Raw genomic sequence first — 19,232 nt, forward strand, 5'->3', positions numbered from 1 at the left:
GCTCAACATGTTCTAGCAGTAGGCCACCACTAGGTGTCAGCTCAACATGTTCTAGCAGTAGGCCACCACTAGGTGTCAGCTCTACATGTTCTAGCAGTAGGCCACCACTAGGTGTCAGCTCAACATGCTCTAGCAGTAGGCCAACACTAGGTGTCAGCTCAACATGCTCTAGCAGTAGGCCACTACTAGGTGTCAGCTCTACATGTTCTAGCAGTAGGCCACCACTAGGTGTCAGCTCTACATGTTCTAGCAGTAGGCCACCACTAGGTGTCAGCTCAACATGCTCTAGCAGTAGGCCACTACTAGGTGTCAGCTCTACATGTTCAAGCAGTAGGCCACCACTAGGTGTCAGCTCAACATGCTCTAGCAGTAGGCCACTACTAGGTGTCAGCTCTACATGTTCTAGCAGTAGGCCACCACTAGGTGTCAGCTCTACATGTTCTAGCAGTAGGCCACCACTAGGTGTCAGCTCAAACATGCTCTAGCAGTAGGCCACCACTAGGTGTCAGCTCTACATGTTCTAGCAGTAGGCCACCACTAGGTGTCAGCTCTACATGTTCTAGCAGTAGGCCACCACTAGGTGTCAGCTCTACATGTTCTAGCAGTAGGCCACTACTAGGTGTCAGCTCTACATGTTCTAGCAGTAGGCCACCACTAGGTGTCAGCTCTACATGTTCTAGCAGTAGGCCACCACTAGGTGTCAGCTCTACATGTTCTAGCAGTAGGCCACCACTAGGTGTCAGCTCAACATGCTCTAGCAGTAGGCCACCACTAGGTGTCAGCTCTACATGTTCTAGCAGTAGGCCACCACTAGGTGTCAGCTCAACATGCTCTAGCAGTAGGCCACCACTAGGTGTCAGCTCAACATGCTTTAGCAGTAGGTCACTACTAGGTGTCAGCTCAACATGCTCTAGCAGTAGGCCACCACTAGGTGTCAGCTCTACATGTTCTAGCAGTAGGCCACCACTAGGTGTCAGCTCTACATGTTCTAGCAGTAGGCCACCACTAGGTGTCAGCTCAACATGCTCTAGCAGTAGGCCACCACTAGGTGTCAGCTCAACATGCTCTAGCAGTAGGCCACCACTAGGGGTCAGCTCAACATGCTCTAGCAGTAGGCCACCACTAGGTGCCAGCTCAACATGCTCTAGCAGTAGGCCACTACTAGGTGTCAGCTCAACATGCTCTAGCAGTAGGCCACCACTAGGTGTCAGCTCTACATGTTCTAGCAGTAGGCCACCACTAGGTGTCAGCTCAACATGTTCTAGCAGTAGGCCACTACTAGGTGTCAGCTCAACATGCATTAGCAGTAGGCCACCACTAGGTGTCAGCTCAACATGTTCTAGCAGTAGGCCACCACTAGGTGTCAGCTCAACATGCTCTAGCAGTAGGCCACCACTAGGTGTCAGCTCAACATGCTCTAGCAGTAGGCCACCACTAGGTGTCAGCTCAACATGTTCTAGCAGTAGGCCACCACTAGGTGTCAGCTCAACATGTTCTAGCAGTAGGCCACCACTAGGTGTCAGCTCAACATGTTCTAGCAGTAGGCCACTACTAGGTGTCAGCTCAACATGTTCTAGCAGTAGGCCACCACTAGGTGTCAGCTCAACATGCTCTAGCAGTAGGCCACCACTAGGTGTCAGCTCTACATGTTCTAGCAGTAGGGCACCACTAGGTGTCAGCTCAACATGCTCTAGCAGTAGGCCACCACTAGGTGTCAGCTCAACATGCTCTAGCAGTAGGTCACTACTAGGTGTCAGCTCAACATGCTCTAGCAGTAGGCCACCACTAGGTGTCAGCTCAACATGCTCTAGCAGTAGACCACCACTAGGTGTCAGCTCTACATGTTCTAGCAGTAGGCCACTACTAGGTGTCAGCTCTACATGTTCTAGCAGTAGGCCAACACTAGGTGTCAGCTCTACATGTTCTAGCAGTAGGCCACCACTAGGTGTCAGCTCTACATGTTCTAGCAGTAGGCCACCACTAGGTGTCAGCTCAACATGCTCTAGCAGTAGGCCACCACTAGGTGTCAGCTCAACATGCTCTAGCAGTAGGCCACCACTAGGGGTCAGCTCAACATGCTCTAGCAGTAGGCCACCACTAGGTGTCAGCTCAACATGCTCTAGCAGTAGGCCACTACTAGGTGTCAGCTCAACATGCTCTAGCAGTAGGCCACCACTAGGTGTCAGCTCTACATGTTCTAGCAGTAGGCCACCACTAGGTGTCAGCTCAACATGTTCTAGCAGTAGGCCACTACTAGGTGTCAGCTCAACATGCTCTAGCAGTAGGCCACCACTAGGTGTCAGCTCAACATGTTCTAGCAGTAGGCCACCACTAGGTGTCAGCTCAACATGCTCTAGCAGTAGGCCACCACTAGGTGTCAGCTCAACATGCTCTAGCAGTAGGCCACCACTAGGTGTCAGCTCAACATGTTCTAGCAGTAGGCCACCACTAGGTGTCAGCTCAACATGTTCTAGCAGTAGGCCACCACTAGGTGTCAGCTCAACATGTTCTAGCAGTAGGCCACTACTAGGTGTCAGCTCAACATGTTCTAGCAGTAGGCCACCACTAGGTGTCAGCTCAACATGCTCTAGCAGTAGGCCACCACTAGGTGTCAGCTCAACATGCTCTAGCAGTAGGCCACCACTAGGTGTCAGCTCTACATGTTCTAGCAGTAGGCCACCACTAGGTGTCAGCTCAACATGCTCTAGCAGTAGGCCACCACTAGGTGTCAGCTCAACATGTTCTAACAGTAGGCCACCACTAGGTGTCAGCTCAACATGCTCTAGCAGTAGGCCACCACTAGGTGTCAGCTCAACATGCTCTAGCAGTAGGCCACCACTAGGTGGAGGCCTGGACCTGATTATCAGTGAGACCAACAACTGATGATACCCAGCAGATGAGCAGTAGTCACGCAGCAGACCTGGACAGAGAGAAGAGGAGTCTGACTCTCTCTCTTTCTGTCCTTCTCGACTGAGTCATAGGACATCTGTTGATTGACAAACATCACTGACTGTGTTTGGCCCTTTCTCCGTCTGTCGCTCTCTGTACGTCTGTGCGTGCGCATGCTGAGTGTGTTTGCCAGTGTGTGTGTTGTGCGTGGCATATGCGTGCGTGCTGAATGTTTGTGTGCGTGTTTCGTGTCTATGTGCAACAGTAGGAGGTGGAGGACTCTGTGTGGTAACAGTGTGTGAGTGTGACAGCAGCTTTCTGACGCCCACCGCACAATGACTCACTGATCATGTTGTGTACATAGGATCATATTACTATGGTGACAATCTGGGCCCATATTGACCGATGGAGTCGACCAGTGTGTCAATCAGTGCATCCAATTTAAAGGTCTTCAGGTCCCTTACCGCCTCCGCGATGCCCTGTTTAGGATGGTAAGGATTCAAAGTGTAGCAAAGGTAACCCCAGTTTGAATATAATATCGTGACTTGCTCCCTCTCAGTCCTTGAAAGGATAGATTGGTTGTAGCAACTGTCAGTCATCTCTGAATGCTCTCCTCCACTCACGCTGAGTCTCAGTCAGCTCCCTCCTGCTGCTCCCACCCCCTCACCGTACATACAGCAGTTCGCCCGCAACTAGGGTGGGCACAGAGAGGGCCTGGAAGCACGTTGCCACTCTCATCCACACAGTGGGCACAAGACTGGAGGCACACACACACACACACACACACACACACACAACCACACAGAACCACACACACACACACACACACAGAACCACACACACACACAGTGGGTACAACAGGGAAACCCATCCACCCAGGCATTAATTACACATCACTCACAACAGCCAGAGTACAGAGAAATCCACTCCAGAACAGTAAGTAGCTCTGTTGAAACCAAGGCTGTACCCCTCAACACTGATAGACATACCAACAGAACACACTTCAGGACTACAGAACAGTCAACCTGACATGGTTTAGAACAGCACTGCACCCACACTGGTGGGGAGACCTACTGGTTCCAACAGTAGGGCATAAACTTTGTTTAGAATAAACACATGTAGCACAATTCTAAACACAGTATGCTATACAGTTTCAACTTAATATGTTAGTTTTGTTAGCATTTACTGTACACCATAACTCTCCACAATACAACATCTACAAAGGAAATAAATCCATTTGAACATAACATGTTACATCAGCACCCACCACAAATGAACCCATTGTACAGAACTTCAACTTTAAAAAAGCACACACAACAAACTCACACACGAGAGGAATCCACAACCCACCCCTGCAGCTATGACACATTACTACACCACCCACAGCCATGCCCGGGTGAGGGAGGGCAGCACTCACCAGACTCACCAGTGGAACACAGCAGTTCCATGTTCCAGTGAGAGCAGCCCGCCCCTAGACTGACACTGCTACTGGCCTGTCACAGTATGACACATAGCTGAACCACCCACAGACCTGCTGTCTACATGCCAATGATGCCACACAGCACAACCAGAGACCAAGGCCCATACCAAGGATCAGGGTCCCAACCACAACCTCCTAGTCTTAGACCATTCTATCTGAACTCACTCAGACTGGCTCTGAGAGCATGAGATGGACAGGGCATGAGTTTCATTTGGTAGTGGGGTGAGGGGGTGATGAAAGGGGTGTAATCTGGTTGGAGGGGGTGAGTGGCCCTGTGGCCCTGCTCTGATGATGTGATGGGGATGGGAGAAGGGGCGAGGAGCGAGCACTGATTGGATCTGACTCAGACCTCTCTCATACTCACTAACTCACAAACACTCACTCACTCACTCTCTCACCTAGCCAGCTAATCTGAGAGGGCTACACTTGCCTGATCTAATACTAGCTCTGCTATGACATGTGTAGAAGAGATAGGGGGAGGGGGAATACATGGAGAAAGGGGGGTAAGAGGGGGTAAAAAGGAGAGAGGTGAGCGAGGGGGAGGGAGGTAGAGGATGATACAATATTGGAGAGGGGAGAGGTGGTTTTGAGAGGAAGCGTGAGAACAATTTGGTCAGTGAGGGGTTAGAGGGGGGAGAGAAGGAATGAGAGGGTAAGAGGGTGAGAGAAGGGAAGCTCACAGCTGTGCCAATAGGAAGAGTTTGTTCCTCTGTGAGATACAGGAGACACTGTCAACACACACGCTGTGCTCAATATAGCAACTGTCACAGTGCCAGGCATACCTCTCTCTCTCCCTCTCTCTCCTTTTACACCCTCTCTGCCTTGCTCACATTCTCTCTCTCTCGGTCTCTGCCCACACCCAGCGCAACCTTAAAACCCCCCAAATGAACTTCCTACTTTCTATCTCTCCTTTTTTGTTACTCCTGTCAGTGTCATGTCTTGATTTTATTATTTTTATTTATTTTATTTCACCTTTATTTAACCAGGTAGGCCAGTTGAGAACAAGTTCTCATTTACAACAGCGACCTGGCCAAGATAAAGCAAAGCAGTGCGACAAAAACAACAACACAGATACTCATAAACAAACGTACAGTCAATAACACAATAGAAATATCTACGTACAGTGTGTGCAAATGTAGAAGATTAGGGAGGTAAGGCAATAAATAGGCCATAGTGGCAAAATAATTACAATTTAGCATTAACACTGGAGTGATAGATGTGCAAGTAGAGATACTGGGGTGCGAAAGAGCAAGAGGATAAATAACAATATGGGGATGAGGTAGTTGGGTGTGCTATTTACAGATTGGCTGTGTACAGGTACAGTGATCGGTAATCTGCTCTGACAGCTGATGCGTAAAGTTAACAGAGCTTCAGTGATTTTTGCAATTCGTTCCAGTCATTGGCAGCAGAAGACTGGAAGGAAAGGCGGCCATATATACCTACTGGAGTGCGTACTACGGATGGTTGTTGCTATGGTGACCAGTGAGCTGAGATGACCAGGGGCTTTACCTAGCAAAGACTTATAGATGACCTGGAGCCAGTGGGTTAGGGGACGATGACTAAATGAGCATGGTCTTTCTGCCATTAAAGGCCCATCGCTGTCCAAAATGTGATTTTCCTGTGTTTTATGCTGTACATACTGTACTGTCACACTATGAGGTTGGAATAATACTGTGAAAATTATGATAATGATGATAATACCTTTTTATTGTAAGAGCCGTTTGATAAGATAAATAAATTTGAGCCTGTTTTGGCGGGATGAAGTTTTGGCCTGCCTGGTGGCATTAACAGCATAAATTGGTTAATAGACCAGTAAGAATGAGAGTTCAAAAACTCTCTGCCAACAGCTAGTTTTCAGTTTCCCCCTCCTCACTCTGACCACTTCCAGACAGTCCAAGCAAAATGATTGGTTGAGAAATTGCGCTTTACTAAAAAGATATGTAACTTTTTTTGTTTTGTTACCTTTTTAATTGAAAACAATCACAGTAAGGTACTTAATTGTTACCCAGAAATGATTCGCTATTGGGATAAAAAAAACTGCATTGGACCTATAATTATCTTACTCATTGTATTTCAGGCTTGACACACTGCCAGACATTGGTTTAATATAACACACATTCTCTGTGCTTCTCTCCAGCGCTCACATTACCCTCTCTTTCCACCTCCCACCTCCCCATTTTATTACGGTCCACCCTGCACACTTTTTCCAGACTTTACAGACTGCAAAATGAGCTTTTTGTTCTTTACTAGCTCGGCCATTGCCATGGTAATCCTACATTAAATGTGTGGCTTTCTGTCTAGCTCTAGGGTGATGGAAATAGTGCCAGGGGCTGGTTTTAAGCTGGCATGCATTGGAATGCCAGTGCTACATAGAAGCTGTCTTCTAAAAGAGAGAGTCAGGTGTACTTCTGTGGGTATACTAGGACACGTATTGTGTGTGTGTGCGTGTGTGTGTGTGTGTGTGTGTGCTTGGATTCTCTGTATGTCACTGGCAAAACTCAATCTGTGACATTCCATTTACAATCATCAGAATATCCGGCATTGTCTACTTCCTCAATTATCAGTCTTTCTTCTTCCCACCTTAACCTCCCTACTGTTTCCCCTCTCTCTTCCTCTGTGTTACGCCTTCTCCACTGTGACTTCCCCCCCTTCTCTCTCCCTGCTCCAACGTTCACTGTGGTAATCCCATTACTCATGTACAAATACCAGCTGGTAGAGAGAGGGACGGGGAAAAGGGGACAGAAAGAGGGAGGGAGAGAGAGAGGGACGGGGAAAAGGGAGGCAGAAAGAGGGAGGGAGAGAGAGAGGGACGGGGAAAAGGGAGGCAGAAAGAGGGAGGGAGAGAGAGAGGGACGGGGAAAAGGGAGGCAGAAAGAGGGAGGGAGAGAGAGAGGGACGGGGAAAAGGGGACAGAAAGAGGGAGGGAGAGAGAGAGGGACAGGGAAAAGGGAGGCAGAAAGAGGGAGGGAGAGAGAGAGGGACGGGGAAAAGGGAGGCAGAAAGAGGGAGGGAGAGTGAGAGGGACGGGGAAAAGGGAGGCAGAAAGAGGGAGGGAGAGTGAGAGGGACGGGGAAAAGGGAGGCAGAAAGAGGGAGGGAGAGTGAGAGGGACGGGGAAAAGGGAGGCAGAAAGAGGGAGGGAGAGAGAGAGGGACGGGGAAAAGGGGACAGAAAGAGGGAGGGAGAGAGAGAGGGACGGGGAAAAGGGAGGCAGAAAGAGGGAGGGAGAGAGAGAGGGGACGGGGAAAAGGGAGGCAGAAAGAGGGAGGGAGAGTGAGAGGGACGGGGAAAAGGGAGGCAGAAAGAGGGAGGGAGAGTGAGAGGGACGGGGAAAAGGGAGGCAGAAAGAGGGAGGGAGAGAGAGAGGGACGGGGAAAAGGGAGGCAGAAAGAGGGAGGGAGAGAGAGAGGGACGGGGAAAAGGGAGGCAGAAAGAGGGAGGGAGAGAGAGAGGGACGGGGAAAAGGGAGGCAGAAAGAAGGACGGAGAGAGAGAGGGACGGGGAAAAGGGAGGCAGAAAGAGGGAGGGAGAGAGAGAGGAAAGAGTGAAAAGGAAGGCAGAAAGAGGGAGGGAGAGAGAGAGGAAAGAGTGAAAAGGAAGGCAGAAAAAGTGAGGGAGAGAGAGAGGAAAGAGTGAAAAGGGGACAGAAAGAGGGAGGGAGAGAGAGAGGGACGGGGAAAAGGGAGGCAGAAAGAGGGAGGGAGAGAGAGAGGGACGGGGAAAAAGGGAGGCAGAAAGAGGGAGGGAGAGAGAGAGGGACGGGGGAAAAGGGAGGCAGAAAGAGGGAGGGAGAGAGAGAGGAAAGAGTGAAAAGGAAGGCAGAAAGAGGGAGGGAGAGAGAGAGGGACGGGGAAAAGGGAGGCAGAAAGAGGGAGGGAGAGAGAGAGGAAAGAGTGAAAAGGGGACAGAAAGAGACCAGGGAAAGGGAGAGAGGATTGAGGGTGAACATGAAAGTGAGAAAGTGAGAGAACAGTGAAAAGGGGGCCGTTATAGGCGGGAGAGAGAGATAAAGGAGTAGAAGAATGGTGAGAGACTAAACATGCACAGAGGGAAGCTGTGTAGAGAGCGCATGCCAGTGCCACAGGTAGGGAGACTACAGAGGAATTCTCCTGCTGGACAATGTTGACTGACAAAGACATATGTACAGACAAACATCAAATTGGTTGAAGATGATAGAGACCTTAAAACTTGACCCTAGAAGGAGAGAGAAAGAAAGGCAGAGACAGAGAGAGAGACAGAGAGAGAGATGGTGTGATCCTGACAGTTGGAGTGGCAAGCTTGAAAATAAACAAGTTCTTTGATGACAAAGAGCCCATTGATTCTCTCTCTCCACTCCTCACTCTTATTCTCCCCATGTCTACTTGCTTTCATCATTTTCCCCCTCTCCCTTCTTTCACAGGGGCATCAACCACCACCCTCCAACACCCGGCAGCTTGTTGTCCTTTCAACCTCCACCCTCCAACACCCGGCAGCTTGTTGTCCTTTCAACCACCACCCTCCAACACCCGGCAGCATGTTGTCCTTTCAACCTCCACCCTCCAACACCCGGCAGCTTGTTGTCCTTTCAACCTCCACCCTCCAACACCCGGCAGCTTGTTGTCCTTTCAACCACCACCCTCCAACACCCGGCAGCTTGTTGTCCTTTCAACCTCCACCCTCCAACACCCGGCAGCTTGTTGTCCTTTCAACCTCCAACACCCGGCAGCTTGTTGTCCTTTCAACCTCCACCCTCCAACACCCGGCAGCTTGTTGTCCTTTCAACCTCCAACACCCGGCAGCTTGTTGTCCTTTCAACCACCACCCTCCAACACCCGGCAGCTTGTTGTCCTTTCAACCTCCAACACCCGGCAGCTTGTTGTCCTTTCAACCACCACCCTCCAACACCCGGCAGCTTGTTGTCCTTTCAACCTCCAACACCCGGCAGCTTGTTGTCCTTTCAACCACCACCATCCAACACCCGGCAGCTTGTTGTCCTTTCAACCACCACCCTCCAACACCCGGCAGCTTGTTGTCCTTTCAACCTCCACCCTCCAACACCCGGCAGCTTGTTGTCATTTCAACCTCCACCCTCCAACACCCGGCAGCTTGTTGTCCTTTCAACCTCCACCCTCCAACACCCGGCAGCTTGTTGTCATTTCAACCTCCACCCTCCAACACCCGGCAGCTTGTTGTCCTTTCAACCTCCAACACCCGGCAGCTTGTTGTCCTTTCAACCTCCAACACCCGGCAGCTTGTTGTCATTTCAACCACCACCCTCCAACACCCGGCAGCTTGTTGTCCTTTCAACCACCACCCTCCAACACCCGGCAGCTTGTTGTCCTTTCAACCCCCACCATCCAACACCCGGCAGCTTGTTGTCCTTTCAACCACCACCCTCCAACACCCGGCAGCTTGTTGTCCTTTCAACCTCCACCCTCCAACACCCGGCAGCTTGTTGTCATTTCAACCTCCACCCTCCAACACCCGGCAGCTTGTTGTCCTTTCAACCACCACCCTCCAACACCCGGCAGCTTGTTGTCCTTTCAACCTCCAACACCCGGCAGCTTGTTGTCCTTTCAACCACCACCCTCCAACACCCGGCAGCTTGTTGTCCTTTCAACCTCCAACATCCGGCAGCTTGTTGTCCTTTCAACCTCCAACACCCGGAAGCTTGTTGTCCTTTCAACCTCCACCCTCCAACACCCGGCAGCTTGTTGTCCTTTCAACCTCCAACACCCGGCAGCTTGTTGTCCTTTCAACCTCCAACACCCGGCAGCTTGTTGTCCTTTCAACCTCCACCCTCCAACACCCGGCAGCTTGTTGTCATTTCAACGTCCACCCTCCAACACCCGGCAGCTTGTTGTCCTTTCAACCACCACCCTCCAACACCCGGCAGCTTGTTGTCCTTTCAACCACCACCATCCAACACCCGGCAGCTTGTTGTCCTTTCAACCACCACCCTCCAACACCCGGCAGCTTGTTGTCCTTTCAACCACCACCATCCAACACCCGGCAGCTTGTTGTCCTTTCAATCGCCAACTCTTTCATTCTTTGGCCTCCTCTAAATCAAATCAAATGTATTTATATAGCCCTTCGTACATCAGCTGATATCTCAAAGTGGTGTACAGAAACCCAGCCTAAAACCCCAAACAGCAAGCAATGCAGGTGTAGAAGCACGGTGGCTAGGAAAAACTCCCTAGAAAGGCCAAAACCTAGGAAGAAACCTAGAGAGGAACCAGGCTATGTGGGGTGGCCAGTCCTCTTTTGGCTGTGCCGGGTGGAGATTATAACAGAACATGGCCAAGATGTTCAAATGTTCATAAATGACCAGCATGGTCGAATAATAAGGCAGAACAGTTGAAACTGGAGCAGCAGCACAGTCAGGTGGAAGTTGAAACTGGAGCAGCAGCATGGCCAGGTGGACTGGGGACAGCAAGGAGTCATCATGTCAGGTAGTCCTGGGGCATGGTCCTAGGGCTCAGGTCATTTGAAACTGGAACAGCAGCATGGCCAGGTGGACTGGGGACAGCAAGGAGTCATCATGTCAGGTAGTCCTGGGGCATGGTCCTAGGGCTCAGGTCCTCCGAGAGAGAGAAAGAAAGAGAGAAGGAGAGAATTAGAGAACGCACACTTAGATTCACACAGGACACTGAATAGGACAGGAGAAGTACTCCAGATATAACAAACTGACCCCAGCCCCCCCGACACATAAACTACTGCAGCATAATCCTTCTCATCTACTTGAACCCTCTTTCCCAGTCCCCTCAAAGTGTCTCACTCTTTCCAAGCTGAGGTGTTAAGTAGACATTTTTATAATAATGACAATGATAATAATGATAATATTAATAATGATAAATTATTATAATAATCATAATGATAATAATATTAATAATGATATAATAACAATAATAATAACAATGATAATAATAATGATAATAATAAGGTAACACACTGATTGAGAAATCAAGGTCAAAAGGATCATAGGTTTTACCTTTTAGGGTTAATATCCCTTCAGTCCCTTTCACCTTTCTCCAACCCTCAGCAGCAACAAGGTGTGTGTGTGTGTGTGTGTGTGCGTGTGTGTGTTTGACGTCATCAGCCATATGAGTCATAGCATATTACACCATATAATGCCCTGTTCAGGTATTTGGCCTAATCCTGGTAGATTTCCACTGTTTGCTGTAGGCCTAATCTGTGTGTGTGTGTGTGTGTGTGTGTGTGTGTGTGTGTGTGTGCGCGCGTCTGTGGTGCAATGCTGAGTGGGGTACCACACCCATTGTCCCTGGTAATTACAGAGTAATCTGTGTTGGAGCACCACAGACAGACCAGGGGAGGCATTAGGGCTGACTGTATATTCAGTCCTGGCTCTCGGAGACCCACAGGGTGTGCAGGGTTTTGTTCTGGCCCAGCACACTAACACTGCCGTATGGGCTATGGGACTGAGCTCTCTACAGGTCCGTAGGTTCTCCTAAATCAGGGTGGGCCAGCCCTCTACTGAATAAGGAGTGTTAGAGATGGGTTGGAAAAAAGCCAACAGAACCTGTAGCTCACTAGGAGTCTAGTTCTGGACACCCCTATTTAAAGGAAGAGGGATGTTTTGGTGTAAATCTATCAGGTTCATTCAGGGTTTGGGGGGGATATGGTCTGGTGATATTAAAGGGGGGCTGGAGGGTCTAGCTGGGGAAGGGGTCAGCGGGTGATGTTAGTGGGGGTTGGGGGGGGGTCCCTGTTCTCTTTCTTTCACCATCTCTGTCTTTCTCTCCACAGCGTCTGTCTGTCATTCCCATTAGGAACGGAGAGACTCTCCAAGCACGGAGGGAAGAACAGGATAAAAAGCAAGGAGCGAGAGAGGGAAAGAGAGAGAGGGAAAGAGAGAGAGGGAAGATTAGGCAAACGTGTGGGAAAGCATGAAGATGTTGTAAAATCAGGATCTGAGGAATGACTCTTTCAGATGAACACGTCCTTAAGAGTAACCGTGGCTGAGAACACTTTGTCATGGAATATCAATAGAGATACATCAGTACACAACCAAGAGCAGCATCCAGGGAACCTTCAAGCAGGATTTCATCCAAGAGACTGGACCAATGTGTTTCCACTGCCCAAAGAGAGACGTGATCTATCCAGCCAGTCAACACAACAAACCACTGGTAGAATGTATGTTACTACATAATAACAAAGTTGTGAAAACAAATATTAGGTAACATCGGAAAAAGTATTAGCATTGAATTGCTACTCATTGATTTTTTCCCCCCACACATTATTCACCTGATAGAAACAGGACTCTCGTGATATTGGCATGAATGTCATTGGCAGTCCTTGTGCTTTTATATTGACAAGCTGTAATTAAAAATATGACAAGTCCTGTTGACTTTGAATTCAACAGTTGTTATGAAACATGATCAGTGGGTTTTATGTAAAAACAGTCTGGAGAATGTGAGTAATGCATTATGTAGTTCACACAAGTACATAACCTTGACAGCATTGTAAGACTTCAAACTTGACATGAGAGAAAGACTGAGGGATGGAGAGAGAGGGAGAAAAGACGAGGTAGGCAAGGGAGAGGCGGCGAGGAACAGAATGAGAGGAAGAATAAGAAAGAGGTGTAAGGGGGGTGATGGCACAGCAACAGAGGGTGGAGTGGGAGAGAAAAAGAACACAAACTCTTTTGCTTTGGCAATATTTACCTGTATTTCATGCCAATAAAGCACATTGAATTGAAAAGGGAGAGAGGGGAGGAGAGGGTCGTGGCAGGAGAAGAGGATGAAGATGGAGTGAGAGAAGTGGAGGGTATGGGAAAGAGTGAATAGAAAAGAGTGGGGGGAGAGAGAGAGAGATGACAAACAGAAGGGGAGGAGGACAGGGGTGGAGGGTGGGAGGGAGGAGGACAGGGGTAGGGAGGAGGACAGGGGTAGGGAGGAGGACAGGGGTGGAGGGTGGGAGGGAGGAGGATGGAGTGAGAGAGAGGGGAGGGAGGGTGGAGGAGAACAGGGGTGGAGGATGGGGTGGGAGAGTGGAGGAGGACAGGGAGGAGGATGGGGTGGAGGGTGGGTGGGAGTCCTCCTCCCCCACCCTCTACCACTGTCCTCCTCCCCTCCCACCCCTCCTTCACTCCTTCCCTCAACCCATCTCTCCAACCCAGGTCCTCCTCCCTCCCACCCCTGTCCTCCTCCCTCCCTCCCTCCCTCCCTCCCATCCTCTCTCCCACCTCTGTCGTCCTCCTCCCTCTCTTGTTTATCATTCATAAAGGGGAGGGTGGGAGGGAGGCACTGTGTGTTTATCAGTGTTCAGAATGTACTGTGCTGTAGATTTCTATGAAAATGTCATCTCCTCTACTTGGATTACCATAGAGCACCTTTTAAAAGGGGGTGGACACTCGTACACATGAATGCACACACACACACGTGAGCAATTGATAGATGGACAGAAAGGCCATTTGTTCTCCACCGTTTTAATGGTTTAATTTCATGTCTCATCCCTGACTCACTCTTTTTCTTTATTCTTCATCTCTCGCTTCTCTCTCCAACGATACTTCCTCTGTGAAGAGCTTGGGGGATGCTGAAGTGCTCTTCAAATGAAAGAGCGATATGGAGATAGGAGGAGAGGTGGATGGACAAAGAGGACAACAGAATGAAACTGAAAGAGATAAGACTAGAGCGACAAAGGCAGAGAAAGTGAGTGAGGACAGAGAGGGAGCGCGAGAGAGAGACAGAAAGTGAAAGGGGGGGGCGAGAAAACAATGCAATGGCTAATGTTCCCCTAGATGTGGTTGACAGGGAGTCTGGGCGTGGGAAAACATTAGCCTGGCCCTTCTGTTCAGGACGAGACAGGACGGGATGGTGCTCGCCATTTCCTGGATTTGGGAATGCTGCATCCAGCACTCTGATGCTTATCTGGGAAAACAGAGTGAGTTTCCTGTCCTCCTGAAGAATAGCTAGTGGAGGACAGAGAGATCCTGTTTGCAAATCACACCATGGGAAGAGGGGTCGTTAAATGTGTTTTACATTGCAGTGTTATCCTGTTGATGTCCCTGCGCATTGGTCTGTGTCACACACACACACACACACACACACACACTAGATGACCCTTTACTGTACTGTTCTTATGAGCAGCTGGGGTTGTACATAGGGCTCATGAGACACACTTCACCTGCCATGTATGATGCCACCTCTCTCACATGCACTTGTTGACAATGTGACAGTTCTGCATCAGTGCCACAGACTAGTGCCTGAGTGACAAGACACCAGGTTGTATATATGCAATACTTTCTCCTGAGACCGCAGGTGGCCAGGGAATATCCCATCACTGCCACCAAATTCAGCAGGGAGGTGTAGTAGACCATGTGAAATAGAGGGGGAAGTGTGCATAAGTTTGGTTTAGTTCCTGTTGCAATATGCTCAGAGTTTAGTGTTATAATGCCTTGTGCATTTGTACAGTGGTTTAATAATCTGGCCACATCAATAGATATAATTACCATTAAATGAAAATAGATAATTAGAAGAAAGTACCTGCTATTGACGTAAAAGGACGTGATGACGGTCTTCTCTCCTCTAGAATCGTAGGACACGGATATGATGTCACCACGGCAGTGTCGCTGTGGCGGTCTCTATGGCGACGCCGCGTGCTGCAGCAGTGACGCCACCCTGGCTCGTGGTGAGTGGGTGTGACCCGCCCCTTAGAGCCCCCCTGTCCGTGTGGGCGGCCCCGTGAGGAGAGAGCGAAACACGACACCCGAGAGAGGAACCAGGGGGAGGAGAAAGAGTAGCCACAGAGTACAGAATGTTAGTGAGTGGAGGAAGAAAGAAAGTCTAAAGAGAGGACGACTGCTATTCTACAGAACGGTTATTTTAGCGACAATATGTCAAACAACGGGGAAGATGCGATTGAGATGGAGTAAAGAACTCGACAGTTCGTGAAAGTATATGCAAACAAGGAAAGATACGGGTTTTCGGTTCGTGTGCTTGTCAGGACGGTTGACCGTGTTCCGCTGCACCTCGAACAGGACAAGGCGAAGTTGCTGTGGGACAAACAGCAGTGAACTACATCAACTGACTGCGATTCGGGGAAAGTAACGTTACCCCGATCGCTACAGTTGAGGAAGGGGCTATTGGGAAAGAAAGTGGAAGCAAAGGGGCCCGCGAGTGGAGCAACCGTGGAAAGTTTAACGTTAGCCTGTTCCCCCCCTCGTTGTTCCATTCCGAACCAAAGGAAGGGCTCAGAGGGAGACGACTTTTCCTTCCACAAACGCTACTGACTTGAGATCCACCAAGCTCGCTAGCTAACGTAAACTATCCTGCAACACTCAAAATGAAAACCCCCGGAGATTCGGGTAAGTTTGTGCAAAACACAAGTCGACCACTTTTGTCTGGATGAACTTGATCATGAACTTGCTGGTTGTCTTCGCCAGTTGTTCGGTCTGTTGTCAATTATTAAGTGGTGAACAAAAGTCATACAGGTTGTTAAATACATTTAACTAGCTGGTTAGCTTGCTAACATTAGCCGTGCATTTGACAGTTAGCTGGTTGACTTGAGTTCATTGCATTGTAGCTATACAGTATTCAACACGTTCTCCAGTTATGTTTGATAAGTTGATACAACTGAAGTTGATGCAAAAGTGTTGTTTATACTTACTGTGTCTAGTTTGCTGGGAATATGTCGATGTGGATTGATTGTCGACCTGTTGATGTAGCTGAAGTTGAGTTGCTTTAGTGAGACATTCAAAATGGAAGCTTTTGCAAGCGGACATCCACTTTTAATACTCGAAAAGGAAATTAAACTTTTGGTTGAGTTGTGGTGAATCATATGAACCGGACACTTTATGGAAGATTAGACCTATCTACCGGTGTTGTTTTAAGAGTTTTGTTTAATTTGGTCATTTACAAGGTGTTGCTTGTTTGTCATCCTATGCATCCCGTCAAATTTGTATTTCTCGGCTGTTTGGTCGACATAGCTTTTAAATATGTGGCCACCTTTAGGGTCTATTTTCTCAGAAACGTCAAATGCTGCTGTTTTATGTATGAACCTGTCATAATCGAAATCTGATTAATTCGTGCTTTGTTTGTATCGTGCTTCAATAAGTTCTGCAAAGTAACTGTGCACGGACCCAGCCGTGGAATGTTGCGGAATCCATGTTGTGATTTTCCCCTCACTTGTTCGTAGAAAGTATATGGACAAGTTTTCGAAGCATCTTAAATCGGCCAAATTCACTCTTAATTCACCGTTCAGATTAAGTTGTCATTCGCACAACACATAGATTTAGTTAGAGCAGTGAAAATGCAAGTGAATAATTTGTTTTGTTTACTTTGCGAGAACGCCATGCTTGGTTAGTTATGAAGGCCGCGGAGCTAGAGAGACGGGTGAACGTTTCAATGGACTGTCATTCTCGAAGGTGGAGGCTTTGACGAATCCCAAGACGTTAGAATACATCCTGTCGTTTCTGATGTTTGCAATTTACAATAACGCTTTAGGCATATTTCAAGCAATAATTAAACGTTAATCTCGCTTTCACTTTAGTAATGATCAGTGATGAAGGCAGATGTCTGGGGATGAGTAAAAGTGACTGGGCCGCTGACAAAACAGACCAACTATCTGAGTCCGACCGTAAACAAACAATGAAATACACCGCATCATAGGTGGCGCTGGAGTTTCACCTTTGGGGAAGCAGCTCAGCCCTAGCTGATAAACACATTTCATGCAATTCTACAACACTTTACATGTCTGGAGACATCAGAATCTTTTAATAGTCTACTACACAAATTGCAGGTTAGGCCTAGGCTACTCTGCTGACACTGACAAACTGAAATCAATAAAAACAACATTGTCTTCAATGTAACCATCTAATCTAGGCCTACGAAAAGGGGAGACAAATTGTACAATATGACTTCTATCTACAATTGAAGAGGAAATTATTGTAATCAACTTTCCAGTTGCACTGACTCGCCCAATGATAAAGACAGTGAATATGCCCACTCACCAGAGATATGGTCGACACTCTCCATTAATGCCAATATATTAGTCCTGGTGTATCCTACTAACGGGAATAAACTATACTATGCACTTAAATCATTTGGACTATATGTGACTTTTGTGTTTATCCCACAATTTAATTTTGAAATATTGCGATTGGCCTATGGCTATAGATGCGTCTCGCTGACCGCCGCAACTCCACATCAGCTATTTCATATTTGCCAAATTGCGGACTTCTCAACTGTAGGCTATGTGCTTGTTATTTACCATGTAATGGTGATATAACCAATTATGTTCCATAACAGGAGACAATACAACCAACCAATCAAGTTAATTCATTTAATAAAAAAATCTATATTGTGAGCCAGTATTAAATCTGGCAGGGGAGTCAACTGGTTATGCCAGTTGGGAAACTGTTTTATGGAAATCATCAAAGGTGCAGCAACCATTGCATTGTTACATTTGTTTCTCTTTAAAAACACATGCCGGCACTACAATGTATGAACTTGTTTCCAGACCTATATACAGTTGAAGTCGGGAGGTTTACATACACCTTAGCCAAACACATTTAAACTCAGTTTTTCATAATTCCTGACATTTAATCCTAGTAAAAATTCTCTGTTTTAGGTCAGTTAGGATCAGCAATTTATTTTAAGAATGTGAAATGTAAGAATAATAGTAGAGAGAATTATTTAATAATTTATTTATTTCATCACATTCCCAGTAGGTCAGAAGTTTACATACACTCAATTAGTATTTGGTAGCATTGCCTTTAAATTGTTTAACTTGGGTCAAATGTTTTGGGTAGCCTTTCACAAGCTTCCCACAATAAGTTGGATGAATTTTGGCACATTCCTCCTGACAGAGCTGGTATAACTGAGTCAGGTTTGTAGGCCTCCTTGCTTGCACATGCTTTTTCAGTTCTTCCCACACATTTTCTATAGGATGGGGTCAGGGCTTTGTGATGGCCACTCCAATACCTTGACTTTGTTGTCCTTAAGCCATTTTGCCACAACTTTGGAAGTGTGCTTGGGGTCATTGTCCATTTGGAAGACCCATTTGCGACCAAGCTTTAACTTCCTGACTGATGTCTTGAGATATTGCCTCAATATATCCACATAATTTCCCTTCCTCATGAAGCTATCTATTTTGTGAAGTGCACCAGTCCCTCCTGCAGCAAAGCACCCCCACAACATGATGCTGCCATCCCTGTGCTTCACGGTTCGGATGGTATTCTTCGGCTTGCAAGCCTCCCCTTTTTCCTCCAAATATAACGATGGTCATTAAGGCCAAACAGTTCTATTTTTGTTTCATCAGACCAGAGGACATTTCTCCAAAAAGCACAATCTTTGTCCCCATGTGCAGTTGCAAACCGTAGTCTGGCTTTTTTTTTTATGCCGGTTTTGGAGCAGTGGCTTCTTCCTTGCTGAGCAGCCTTTTGGTGTTATGTCGATCTTCACAAGGTCCTTTGCTGTTGTTCTGGGGTTGATTTGCACTTTTCTCACCAAAGTATGTTCATCTCTAGGAGACAGAACATGTCTTCTTCCTGAGCGGTATGACGGCTGCGTGGTCCCATGGTGTTTATACTTGCGTACTATTGTTTGTACAGATGAACGTGGTACCTTCAGGCATTTGGAAATTGCTCCCAATAATGATCCAGACTTGTGGAGGTCTACAAATCTTTTTTCCTGATGTCTTTTTTTTTTTTTCCATGATGTCAAGCAAAGAGGCACTGAGTTTGAAGATAGGCCTTGAAATGCATCCACAGCTACACCTCCAATTGACTCAAATGTCAATTAGCCTATCAGAAGCTTCGAAAGCCATGACATAATTTTCTGGAATTAGCCAAGCTGTTTAAAGGCACAGTCAACTTAGTGTGTGACTAAGTGACCCACTGGAATTGTGATACAGTGAAATAATCT

The 19,232-nt window shown here is 47.8% G+C and overlaps 1 pseudogene; it reads left to right on the top strand.

The window, feature by feature from the left end:
* Window positions 1-15,057: 15,057 nt before the first annotated feature.
* Window positions 15,058-19,232, top strand: part of LOC115119138 (ETS domain-containing transcription factor ERF-like) — an 83,128-nt pseudogene continuing 78,953 nt past the window's right edge.

This window comes from Oncorhynchus nerka, linkage group LG3, assembly GCF_034236695.1.
Source record: "Oncorhynchus nerka isolate Pitt River linkage group LG3, Oner_Uvic_2.0, whole genome shotgun sequence".
In the NCBI taxonomy this organism is placed as follows: Eukaryota; Metazoa; Chordata; class Actinopteri; order Salmoniformes; family Salmonidae; genus Oncorhynchus; species Oncorhynchus nerka.